The 12,795-nt window shown below is 47.8% G+C and overlaps 1 protein-coding gene across 3 annotated transcripts in view; it reads right to left on the reverse strand.

Annotated features, from left to right (window-relative positions):
• Positions 1-12,795, reverse strand: part of si:cabz01090165.1 (uncharacterized protein LOC100333421 homolog) — a 119,908-nt gene that overhangs the window by 74,105 nt on the left and 33,008 nt on the right. For all 3 annotated transcript variants that reach the window (XR_005894632.1, XR_005894633.1, XM_041047243.1), the window contains exon 3: positions 8,448-8,660. The gene's annotated coding sequence lies outside the window, so the exon portion shown is untranslated. The remainder of the gene's footprint in view (positions 1-8,447; positions 8,661-12,795) is intronic.

The following is a 12,795-nucleotide window of genomic DNA, read 5'->3' on the forward strand; positions in this document are numbered from 1 at the left end:
TCATATTTTTGTGTTTCCAGTCTTTTGTTCGATGAAGTAACTGGTTTTCTCACTGTCTCTCCACCTCTCCACCCAGCTATAAACACACACACACACACACACACACACACACACACACACACACACACACACACACACACACACACACTCCCCACCACAGGAAAAAGGAAGTTCCCAAAGGACTACCCAGGGTGCATCAGTACATTCAGCCCAGCACTCCCCAGACAGCACTGAGCTCTGATAGGTCCCTGAGGATAACTCAGTGTAGTTTCAACCAATAGGAGCAGGCCATTAGCTCAGATGGAGTTAACACACAAATAATGAAGAACTGCTGTTACATCTGAGTGTGTTACAGCTGTGTGTGTGTGTGTGTGTGTGTGTGTGCGTGTGTGTGTGTGTGTGTGTGTGTGTGTGTGTGTATTTACTTGCTGAAGTATCATATTTCCTTCCCGGCAACAAGAGCCAATAATAAACTTGGCTCTGTGAGAAAGCTTTGGGAAGTATACTGGGAGCTACTGGTGGAGCTTTACTGGTTCCTCGAGCGGCCACCACTGAAGCTGGGATTCAACAGCAACGTCTCTGGAACCAGACGGAGGAAATCCTGCCTGTCTGTGGAGATATACGAGCTTACGAGGCCTCAGCCTTCTCTGCTCTCTCCCTGCTGCTGTTTAAGCTGCTCCAGGGAGAGGATGAGGACGAGGAGGAAGCACAGACAGTGAAGAATGGAAAAGAGGAGGCACGAAAGAAGGGATAAGAAAGAAAATGAAAGAAAACCAGGCATGTTTGGTAGGGCTGGCTTTGCTCCTGTGGTGTGTGGCGGCCATCTTTAAGTCTGTATTTTGCCATTAATACAGTGAAAGTGATTTTCAGAGTGGAGGCAAACCAACCTTTACACGTTATCGTACTGATCCTGTCTCTCTGTGTCTCTCTGCGTCTCTCTGTGTCTCTCTGCGTCTCTCTGTGTCTCTCTGCGTCTCTCTGCGTCTCTCTACGTCTCTCTGCACAGAGGAATGGAAAACAACGCTAGTCACTGAAGCTTCATACGAGAGACAAGATATGGAAGAACGGAGATTTAAAGGGCCATTCCAGGTTTATCCATTAAACCCAATATTCAGTTTTATGAATTAGGTTCACATTGGGTACCAGCACAGGAAGAAACCACAGTCTTCACCTTGTACTAAGTTTTGTTTATGTTTTAGTGACTATAATTTAATAATTGATGCCTATGTTTGGCATTTGTCTTTAATGAGCTCTGCTCAGGTTGTAGTCAGTGTCCTGCAGATGGTAGAAGACCATCAGACAGGGTAGGTTGGTAGTCTCTGTAATATACCTCAGTCAGTCAGTCAGTCAGTCAGATATGAGCAGAGTACCCAGTGAGCGCAGTGTGAAATCCAGACAGCCTGTCAGTGCTGCACCAGTCAGCTCAGCGTCGGTGATATCTCAGTCTGCCTCAGAGCCAAAGCTCTGGATGTAACTCTGAGTGCTGCTGCTCTTTAAGGACCGAACCAGAGCACACAGAGGTACAGGTCAGCTGTACGTTTCATTTCACAGCTGACCAGTCTGTTTCCAGCCGACTGTATCAGCCCTGAATCAGGAACACATGACGGACCTCTCAGTAAATACAGTGGTGAGGCATTTATGATGAAACCATCAGAGCTGACGGTGAAACTCCTGAGCTTTTATTTTTTATCAGGATACAGATGAAGAAAAGTTCAATTCTATTATGTGTTGACTCTTAAAATTAGGACTGCTGCAACAACTCAACAAACTTTCAACAACTAGAATAAAACAAGAGTTTTAGTTTCTTTCAAGAAACACATGTTCACACAAACATGTACAGTATGCAGTACATAAACATGAAATAAACATACATCTATGAGCAGATGAGGCTGGAACTTTAACAAATTACCAATAATTTTGTGCCCACTAAAGCACAACATCCCTGTGTGCCCCCGAATCCACAGAGACCCAGCACAGAGCTGGATGTGCAGCATCCTCAGCTGCAGCTCGGTGTTTCAGAGTCAGCAGCAGGAGGAGCTGGACCTGAGGACTTAGCTCAGACCCAGCCCTAATTACCCCGTCCACACGGTCTCTCAGATTACACTTTAAACCTCACTGAAGGTTTGAATCTGAGTTTGTGTCGACCTTCAACACGTCAGCGGTCTCACGGCCTGAGGTGCACCTACAGGAACAATGTCAGCAGTGTGTCGTCCTCTCATCAAACCACTCCAATCACGTCTCGTTTAAACTGTCAGAACTCTCGAGATGCTGAATCTGACACGTAAACAACACAACTGTTTTTGCACCAACACCATGGCAAATTCCATGTATGTGTAACACACCTGGCAATAAAGTTTTCTGACTCTGATGTGTTATTTGAAACACAGGAGGAAACAGTCCACACAGTGTCTGACAGCTGCACTGATCTTTGCCTCCGTGTTCAACACATTATGAAATATTGAGCACAGACAGTTTAGTTGTGCCCACGGGCTCGAAGGGAGGAACCTGCTCCAGTGTGACTCTGTCATACACAATGTATGACAGAGTCACACTTGCAGGGGGTTTTCCTGCACACGCTGTCTGAGCTGTAATGATGTGCAGCTCTTGACTGATGGTACCTAATTTCTGGAAGTCTCTGGCAGTGTTAGGTGCAGTGCTCCTGTCCTGCTTCATGTTAAACTGTCATTCACGTCAAGTTATTTCTCTGCTGAAGTTTAACTTTCTTCTTTTTATTGATGAAATTCAAGAGGCTGTAATCTGATGTGCTCACACATTTCATTTCTCCCCTGTCTTCTCACTGGTCTGATAAACGACAACAACAGGAACGAACAGCGAGGACGCTCCGCCCCTCCGCAGCGTTATCGGTGAACTGTGGGAGTCCACAGCGAGGAGCTGAATCAAACTAATTAAGCTGTCCAACAATCGTCTCTGTGATCGCTGTGGAAACCAAATCCCACCGTGGCAAATTACGTCTGTCATTGTACGTCCACCACAGCACAATGGCACCATGGGATCATATCCACTGAGTTATATTACAAATGTTCAGCAGCACATGAGCACAGTCACGCTGTCTGGTGCACAATGGTTAGGAAACTCCGCTCATTCATCACACACAGGAACGAGTGAAGGAGCGAGTGAAGGAGCGAGTGAAGGAGGGAGTGAAGGAGGGAGTGAAGGAGCGAGTGAAGGAGGGAGTGAAGGAGGGAGTGAAGGAGCGAGGTACTGAACATCTGACTGCTGACCACAGAGCATGAGGCCGCTGAAGGAGAGAGTCCCAGCTCTGGGTGACGGACACACGTCCACGCAGACTGCTTCATCCATCGGTTGCTGCCGACTGCAACAAACCTACTTCATTTGAAGTTACCATGGCAACAGTGTGATGCTGCACCACAGGTCAGCCCGAAGCCAAATCTATTCCAACGAGCTCGGCGCCAAAATGACAGATAAGGCACATTTCAGGGAAATGTTGTGCCTTAGAAACAGAAGGTCTGATCAGGCCACTGCCTCCATAACATGATGAGTCTTTTACATTTGTGTCAGTGCCTTCACAAATATGTCAGTTTGACCCAGATTCACACTGTGACTGATACTCAGAGAGTTATGATCATAATTCAATTAAAAAAAAAAGTTTCCCATGAACGAACAACGTGGCTTCAAAATGAGATCAAGGTCAAAGTGTCCTCTCTCCTCAGCTCCGCCTCCTGCTCTGAGGAATGTGCCGGAGCCTTTACAGGAGATCACGAGAGGCGGTCCTCTGTCAGTCGGCTCTGTGCGTCGCCAGAGTCTGATTGGATGAGCTGAGCTGATCGGGATATTTCTGCCCTCTAGTGTGTGTGTGTGTGTGTGTGTGTTACTCTGTGTGAACATGGTATCTGACATTTCACTGTGTCATGTTGCTCTCTCATACAGGCTGAGGTGGTCACACACACACACACACACACACACATGCACACACACACGCACACACGCACACACACACGCACACACACACGCACACACACACACACACACGCGCGCACGCACACACACGCACACACACACACACACACACACACACGCACACACACACGCACACGCACACGCACACACACACACACACGCACGCACGCACGCGCACACACGCACACACGCACGCACACACACACACACACACACACACACACACGTTCTTGGCAAGTTTGTCGAAAAACCTCAAAACGCCTCAAACGTTCAACAAACTGAACAACAAGGAGGGAAACGGATCCCAGAGCTCGTCTACTGGTTTCAGCAGCTCAGGCACTTTGGCGAGAAACCAGCCATCGTTTAGAAAAGCTCTGAACTAATTAGACAGACAGTGGAAGGATTTCTGCTGTGGCACGAGGTAATATCACACAGATGAAACGGGAAATGGCAATCAGAGAAATGCAGATAGCATCAACAAGAAAGCACCTGGAAATAACACCAATGAATGTTCTCTGATCACGGACGGAAAAATCAGAAGCAACAGCCCCCGTCAGGTACTCTGAGTTACTGAGTGATGTCAGACAGAAGTGGCAGAACTCACTAATGCTCCTGGGGCAGATGGGAGCAAACCTCTGCAGTGATTAATGCCCATGGTTTCTGAAAGTAACATCCAAAACTCACATTTAGAGCCAAACTCATCAACACCAAAGGATTACAACTGTAAAAGGTGACTGAAGACAGCAGCCTCATCAGAGTCGATGCTCAGGGAGGTTCCATCTTACCCCTGCCCATCACCAATGCCAACCCTGAACCCTGAACCTGATTCTAACTCTGATTCTGATTCTGGGCCATTGGACTTTCAACTATGTTCCTCTGTCTGACATACAGGTAGAAATCCTGAGTTACACGTTATATATTTGTATTTTATTTTATCTTATTTTATTTTCTATATTTCCAAATATGTATTTAATTTTGTTCTTATTTTATTTTACACTTATCTTAAGTTTCTGTTTTTCTCCTAAAAATGTTCCTGAGGTGGAAAAAGGCTCTTGAACACAAACCCATCACCCCAGCGATCAAACTGATGGTGTGTCAGACCAAACTTAACTTTCCTCCTAAAAGCTGGTGTAAGCTGTAAGAGCCCAGCTCTCCCGTCACGGAGCACTTCCTCTGGAGCAGTGGGGGGTTGTGAGGGTGAGGGAGAGCAAAGCCACGTTTTCACTCACCCAGTTTTATTCACTGGACGTGGAATCAAACCAGAAACCTTCTGGGCTCGAGCCCACGTCAGTGACCTTTAGGAAAGCGCTGCCCGTCTCAGAGAAATGTCAGGTTACTGTGGCAGGAGGCTCTGACGCTGCAGGTCACTGTGACTCAGTTCATGTATTAATATACTTAGGTTATAAATATAGACACAGTGAGACATCAGCAGGAGACATCCTGCACAGCCCTCTGGGTTTAATGCAGGTTCGTTATGAACTGTGTTCCCTCTGCACTGCTCAGCTGAGGATTCTGCTTTGTATTATATTATGTTCTGTTAAACCCTCCAGACTCTGCAGGCCACAGCTCCTTCTGCCGCTGAGCTCGGACACAGGTGGATGGAGCTCATTCAGTATGAGCAAAACCACTGGCTGTCACAGTGACAGCAAAGCGCCACATGCACAGGGTAACTGAGGGCAAAGCCTGTGCCCAGCAGCTCAGCGGGAACAGGCTTAAAGCTGAAGCTTCATTGCTAACGATGCCTATTTATGAGACCGTTTTCTCCTCAAACTGCAGAACTCGACAACAAAGCCACAGGGAGGTGGTGAAGGGAAAACTTCAGCATTCACACGGCACTTTTTCTGGACTCTGCTCCAAAACTTTGGAACTTTGGAACAGTTGAATATTCATGGAAGCAGAGCAGAGAACGTGGAAACTCTCGGCTCCTCTGTTGATTCATTAGAATGAACCCGACACAGCAGCAGTGCTGTTATCTGACTGGTCTCTCATTATTGCTGCTCTCATCCTGCATCTGTACTTCTTATTATTCTGCTTGTGACCGTTCGACCTGCTCATGTCATTACTGTAATTCTGATTCACAGCCCACACCTGCCATTACTGCCAGCACTCCGTCTCATTAGGAAACTCCTGTCACTGCCGCAGTGAATGCAGCCGCAGCAAATTACTTCTGATAGCAAAGTCTTCAATGAGACGCAGTGTCAGCGAGAGGTGTGTGTGTGTGTGTGTCTGTGTGTGTGTGTGTGTGTGTCTGTGTGTGTGTGTGTGTGTGTGTGTCTGTGTGTGTGTGTCTGTGTGTGTCTGTGTGTGTGTGTGTGTGTCTGTGTGTGTGTGTCTGTGTGTGTGTGTGTGTGTGTGTGTGTGTCTGTGTGTGTGTGTGTGTGTCTGTGTGTGTGTGTGTGTGTCTGTGTGTGTGTCTGTGTGTGTGTGTGTATGTGTGTCTGTGTCTGTGTGTGTGTGTCTGTGTGTGTGTGTGTGTGTCTGTGTGTGTGTCTGTGTGTGTCTGTGTGTGTCTGTGTGTGTGTGTCTGTGTGTGTCTGTGTGTGTGTGTCTGTGTGTGTCTGTGTGTGTGTGTGTGTGTCTGTGTGTGTGTCTGTGTGTGTGTGTGTGTGTGTGTGTGTCTGTGTGTGTGTCTGTGTGTGTGTCTGTGTGTGTGTCTGTGTGTGTGTCTGTGTGTGTCTCTGTGTGTGTGTCTGTGTGTGTCTCTGTGTGTGTCTGTGTCTGTGTGTGTGTCTGTGTGTGTGTGTGTGTGTGTGTGTGTCTGTGTGTGTGTCTGTGTGTGTGTGTGTGTGTGTGTCTGTGTGTGTGTCTGTGTGTGTGTCTGTGTGTGTCTCTGTGTGTGTCTGTGTCTGTGTGTGTGTGTGTGTGTGTGTGTCTGTGTCTGTGTGTGTGTGTGTGTGTCTGTGTGTGTGTGTGTGTGTGTCTGTGTGTGTGTGTGTGTGTCTGTGTGTGTGTGTGTGTGTCTGTGTGTGTGTCTGTGTGTGTGTGTGTATGTGTGTCTGTGTCTGTGTGTGTGTGTGTGTGTCTGTGTGTGTGTGTGTGTGTCTGTGTGTGTGTCTGTGTGTGTCTGTGTGTGTCTGTGTGTGTGTGTCTGTGTGTGTCTGTGTGTGTGTGTGTGTGTCTGTGTGTGTGTCTGTGTGTGTGTCTGTGTGTGTCTCTGTGTGTGTCTGTGTCTGTGTGTGTGTGTGTGTGTGTGTGTCTGTGTCTGTGTGTGTGTGTGTGTGTCTGTGTGTGTGTGTCTGTGTGTGTCTGTGTGTGTGTGTGTGTGTCTGAGTGTGTGTCTGTGTGTGTGTCTGTGTGTGTCTCTGTGTGTGTCTGTGTCTGTGTGTGTGTGTGTGTGTCTGTGTGTGTGTGTGTCTGTGTGTCTGTGTGTGTGTGTGTAAGAAGTGTAAATGAACAAAGAAAGACAAATTGAACGTAAATATTTGAGTGTGTGGTGAGAGGATGAAGTGTGTACGTACATGCAGGTTTGTTGCACACTTGGGGTCTCATTTCAGAGCATGTGTGTGTGTGTGTGTGTCAGTGTGTGTGTGTGTGTCAGTGTGTGTGTGTTATGAGATCTATGGCTACCTAATGGCCTATTTGTTCGTCGGACTTGCTACTCGCTTCAAATGATTCAGTCAGAGCAAGAACCTAATGTGGCCATTAAGGCTGCATTAGTTTAAGTCACTGTCTCAAACACACACACACACGCACAGAGAGTAACACATGCACGCACACACACACACACACACACACACACACACACACACACACACACACACACACACACACACACACACACACACACACACCTGACAGTGAGGTCGCCTTCAGGCCACTGAATCCTTCCAGAACCTGCTGTGGATTTCAGGCTGTTCACCTTTAAAAGTCTTATTTCCTGCTTGTTATGTCAGAGTTAACAGAGGACGCATGTTTTTTAAACCCATTCAAACAGGATGACTCCTCTCATGAGAAAGCAGGACTGTCACACTGAGCCAGGGCCAACTGGTGCGGATCCTATCTGACGTCTGCACAGTTTCATTGATTTTCATATTATCTTGTGGTTAAAATGATCCACGGTTCAACAGTAACTCCCCGATGTCCTGAGTGAAACAGGGACGTGGCCATTAGTTTGAAACTATGATAAAATAACAGTGATCCATCACACGTGTTCCAGCCCAGTGGACAGAGGACATTTTATAACAACAACGTCTTAGTGTCAAATCCCACAACCACACGTTAGAGGAGTGAGTCCTTATTAATCCCTGTGGGAATTAGGCGGCTGTACCTGTCCCACGTCTAAATGTTTAAACCACTCTCAGACCACATGTCTACACACACACACCAACAGTGATGCATTCAGTTAAAGCTGAGTCTTATTTGTCACCAACATGCTCAGCCAATCAAGAGCTGAGAGATTTAGATGATTAGATTATGTTCCAGAGACAAAAGAATCAAATCTGATTATCAAACTAAATTAAAAATCTTATAAGCACAAACACCGGCAGCTCTGAAACGAAACGACTTACTGAAAGCAGCCTGCCTCTTTAACAGGGAGGGGGGGGACGTCCTCTTCTCACAGGGCACCAAACAGCACTGACGCTCATCCGGGTTCACACGCACGTCTTTGTGATGTGCACACCCACGTACATCTGTCCAGGGGACGCTGCAGGCGTGTGTTAAACGTCCTCCAAGTTTGTCATTGGCTGAGCCAGCTGTCTGTCAAAGTCTGCCAAGATTTCCTGCACAGAGAGACAAAGAGAAAAGGGGATGAGTGGTGAGAGGAGAGAGGGAAAGAAAGGATGGAGGCAGATGAGTGGATAGATGCAGTGAGAGGACGACAGAGCAGCCAAATGGCAACTTGGCTGGTAAGGTCTGTCTGTCGCTCTGTGACAGAGCGGCAGAGAGACAGAGCGACAGAGAGACAGAGCGCGACAGAGAGACAGAGCGGCAGAGAGACAGAGAGACAGAGCGGCAGACAGACAGAGCGGCAGAGAGACAGAGAGACAGAGATACAGAGCACGACAGAGTGACAGAGCGGCAGAGAGACAGAGCAACAGAGAGACAGAGAGGCAGAGAGACAGAGAGACAGAGCGGCAGACAGACAGAGCGGCAGACAGACAGAGCGACAGACAGAGTGACAGAGCGGCAGAGAGACAGAGCAACAGAGAGACAGAGAGGCAGAGAGACAGAGCGACAGAGAGACAGAGCGCGACAGAGAGACAGAGCGACAGAGAGACAGAGCAGCAGACAGACAGAAAGACAGAGATACAGAGCGCGACAGAGTGACAGAGGGACAGAGCGGCAGAGAGACAGAGCGCGACAGAGAGACACAGAGACAGAGCGACAGAGTGACAGAGCGGCAGAGAGACAGAGCGACAGAGCGCGACAGAGAGACAGAGTGACAGAGACAGAGCAACAGAGAGACAGAGCGTCAGAGAGACAGAGGGACAGACCGGCAGAGAGACAGAGTGCGACACAGAGACAGAGTGACAGAGACAGGGCGACAGAGTGACAGAGCGGCAGAGAGACAGAGCGACAGAGCGCGACAGAGAGACAAAGAGGCAGAGAGACAGAGTGACAGAGACAGAGCGACAGAGCGGCAGAGAGACAGAGAGGCAGAGAGACAGAGTGACAGAGACAGAGCGACAGAGCGGCAGAGAGACAGAGCGACAGTCAGAGTCAGGCAGCAGCATCACACTCTATGTGACTGACGCAGTAAGACCACACAAGAGTGAGGACACCTGTCAGGTGTGGTCCAGCCTGTCCACGCCCTCTGTCCCCTTCATCATCCAAAGCGGGTCAGTAAGTGGAGACGTGCAGGACACATCAGATCTAAGCGTCTGAGCTAACTGTTTCCAGCCGTATCAAAGGTGAAAGCATCAGTGAGTGCCGATCCTCTGCAGCCACGCCTCACCGTCAAAACAACTGGTAAAATGAAAAAGCCTAAAAATAACGTGTCACAGAGAAACTGCTGAAAAACAGATGCTGTTGTTTTGAAGTGTTTTAAAGCCACAGTTACCAACAGATGGATCCTGTCTGAGCTGCTTCATCCAAACTGTATGAATGAGAACTGACACACAGAAGGAGGAAAAGAGAGAAGACGTGGTTAACGCTAACGCTCTGGTCTGAAAATGTTCTCTCATTTTTGTTTATGGAAATCATCAGCACAGATGGAAGACATCTTTCACCAATAAGAGCTCGGCTCAAAAAAGAGATTAGATCCGTACATACGCACTGATGCACGTTCTAAATTCAGGAAAGGCTTTTGATTTGTCTCTAACTTTGTCCAAAGCCTCCACAGAGACTCACTGTTGTCAAACTGCCAGAGAAACTCGTATCTGTGGACGAGCCCGCGGGACTGAAGACGGACGACCTGCAGCAAAGCTGATCACCAAATATAAAGTATGCACAGAAACTATAACGATGCTTCAAAGTCCCGAACAAACAGCAGCAAACGTGTCCTCTGTCACACGTCCTCTCCCAGATGTTGCCGACTGTCTGTACTGACAAACTCAGTCCTCATGCTCAGACATTTACTTTAAAAACCTGTTGTTAACACAGTGACAGCTGGAATTTAAGCCGTGCAGCGACAGATTCTCCTGATCAGCCCGGGACAGCAGGTAATACACCTGTATGTAGGATGGCAGGCATCATATAATGAAATTTGCATTGTGGGTAATGTAAGATGTGTCATGGTTTTGGAGCTTGACCCGCACTAACAGAGTGAAGAGAGAGTAAAGGTCAGGATATTTCAGGATCCGATGGGTCGATTCTGACCTTTCTGTATGAGTCTGTCTCGTGTAAATCCATAAAAGTAAAACACTAAACCGCCGGCTCGCTTTGTAAACATCTCCGATCAGATCAGCAGCAGCAGAGAACAGTTATCGGACCGACAGGAGAGGATTGATCTGCTCTCAGATCAGTGTGCGCTCTGGCTGCAGCAGTTCCCTGCTGGTTGCAAACAGTTTGCAGGTAAACAGCTGACCTTGTCTGATGGTTGTCAAAGCTCAACATGACGGTAAAACTGTGGAGGACAAACAGAGCTGAGCTGCAGACCTCTCCACTCTGTCCCATCTGCATCTCTGCAGCCTCTGCCTTTGTCTTTCTCCGTCCCCACTGAGAAACCCAACATTCAGTCTCCCACTGAGACATATGGGAGATGAGCTTGGCCCACTTCCTAAACTGTTTCCACAGTTATAAAAAGATCCATGGACAGTGGAGAGGAGAAGACTAAATAGGCGAGTGCAGGAAATTGTCTGGGTTTCTAAGCACATTTTCTGGCTGGGAACTGTCAGCACTTCTGTAAAATAATGCTGGCCGTCCTCCTCCTGCTGCCCTGACTCAAATCAGCCCAGCCTGACAACTGCACACCGGTCTCCGTCCCCTGCTTTGTCCACTGTCCTCCTTTCAGCCCATCTCTAGAGACTCCGGTCATTAAAGGAAAAACCAGCTCCTAAAATCCAATAAAAACAGCAACTGATTTTGTAAGTTGCATTTCTGAGTCGACACACTTGCTGTTCCCTGTGGGTACCTGCCAGAAGCAGAACACATGCTGTCACATCCAAATGTTTCCCGCAGATACAACTGAGTGTGAACGCAAGAGAAAGTTTCAGCTATCTGAAAGTTCAGCGGGAAACGTCAGATTTCGGTGTCAGCACCTGGCTGATCTTCAGCACTCACACAGAACAGAGGGAAGTCAGTGGGAGAGGAAGAATAAACAGCACAGAAAACACATGATGAAGTCAGTGAAGCCAGGCTCCACCTGGCAGTCTGAGTGATCATCACACACTGACCCCATCCAGTGGAAGAAGTTTTATTATCACACCTAACTCAAAGTGTCCTTCTTCAGTGTTGACTTGATTTCATCTACGTGTCCTGTTTAAAACAGGTTCAGTTCTACAGAATAACTTGATTTAGTGCACGTCCTTAAACAGGATCATGGTGGTTACAGTCAGTGATGCTACAGTCTGTCGACATTTTCTAAAACCAGCAGATGAAATAGACGGATAGCTCTGATCTAATCTGGCAACCTCACGCAGCGTTCTTACCTTTATTCTGCACCACATCACCCTCCTCTGAATCTGACAGGACCTGAAGTCGGAACACTTACACTCCTCTCCCTCTATGTTTGCAGCTTTCTCTCGTCTCTATATCTTTCAGTGCAAACTCACATCAATCTAACCTGGCAACCCTGCTCCGCCCTGCTCCAAATAATTCCTCCTTTCTGTGCCCTATCACCTGTTTTTTTCTCTAATGGCTCCAAATATCCCTGAGGTCAAACATACAAGAGTCAAACCTGGCAACTCCACACCGCGTGAATAACTCCTGTCATCAGACTCCAGCAGGAAATAACCTCCTTCAGCGGCTGATAGTATTTGAAGTGGCAACACAGAAAGCAGTTTTAACTTCAACTTGCAAACCTCGCTTCAACCTGGCAACCGTAACCCTCTCTGCTTTCTCCAAAATCAGGTGACCTGGTTTATTTTCCCCTCGCTCTACCTGATGGTTCCATCTGTTTCTGCAGCCTGGCACATTCACACTGTTAATAAAACCCTACCTCTGCCATCACACAGCCTCCTTGTAGAGTTCTCATCAGTGCCCACAGTGAATAACCACACGCTGCTTCAAACTGGCAACCCTCATCCGATCTGGCAACAAAAGCCACTCTCGCTCTCCCTGGTCTCCAGCCTAATATCACTGCTCTGTGTGGAGGCTCGAAATATTTTCAGGGTCACATGAAACAGTAATCACACCCAGCAACTCCACAGTGTGTCCAACATCAAAATAACGTGTCCTCTGAGGTCAACACAGACACCGTCCCCTCTATCTGTAAACATGTAAACAGCTCGTAAAGCGTCCATCACTGCGGCAGGT

The sequence above is a fragment of the Toxotes jaculatrix genome, chromosome 9, assembly GCF_017976425.1.
Source record: "Toxotes jaculatrix isolate fToxJac2 chromosome 9, fToxJac2.pri, whole genome shotgun sequence".
NCBI lineage: Eukaryota > Metazoa > Chordata > Actinopteri > Toxotidae > Toxotes > Toxotes jaculatrix.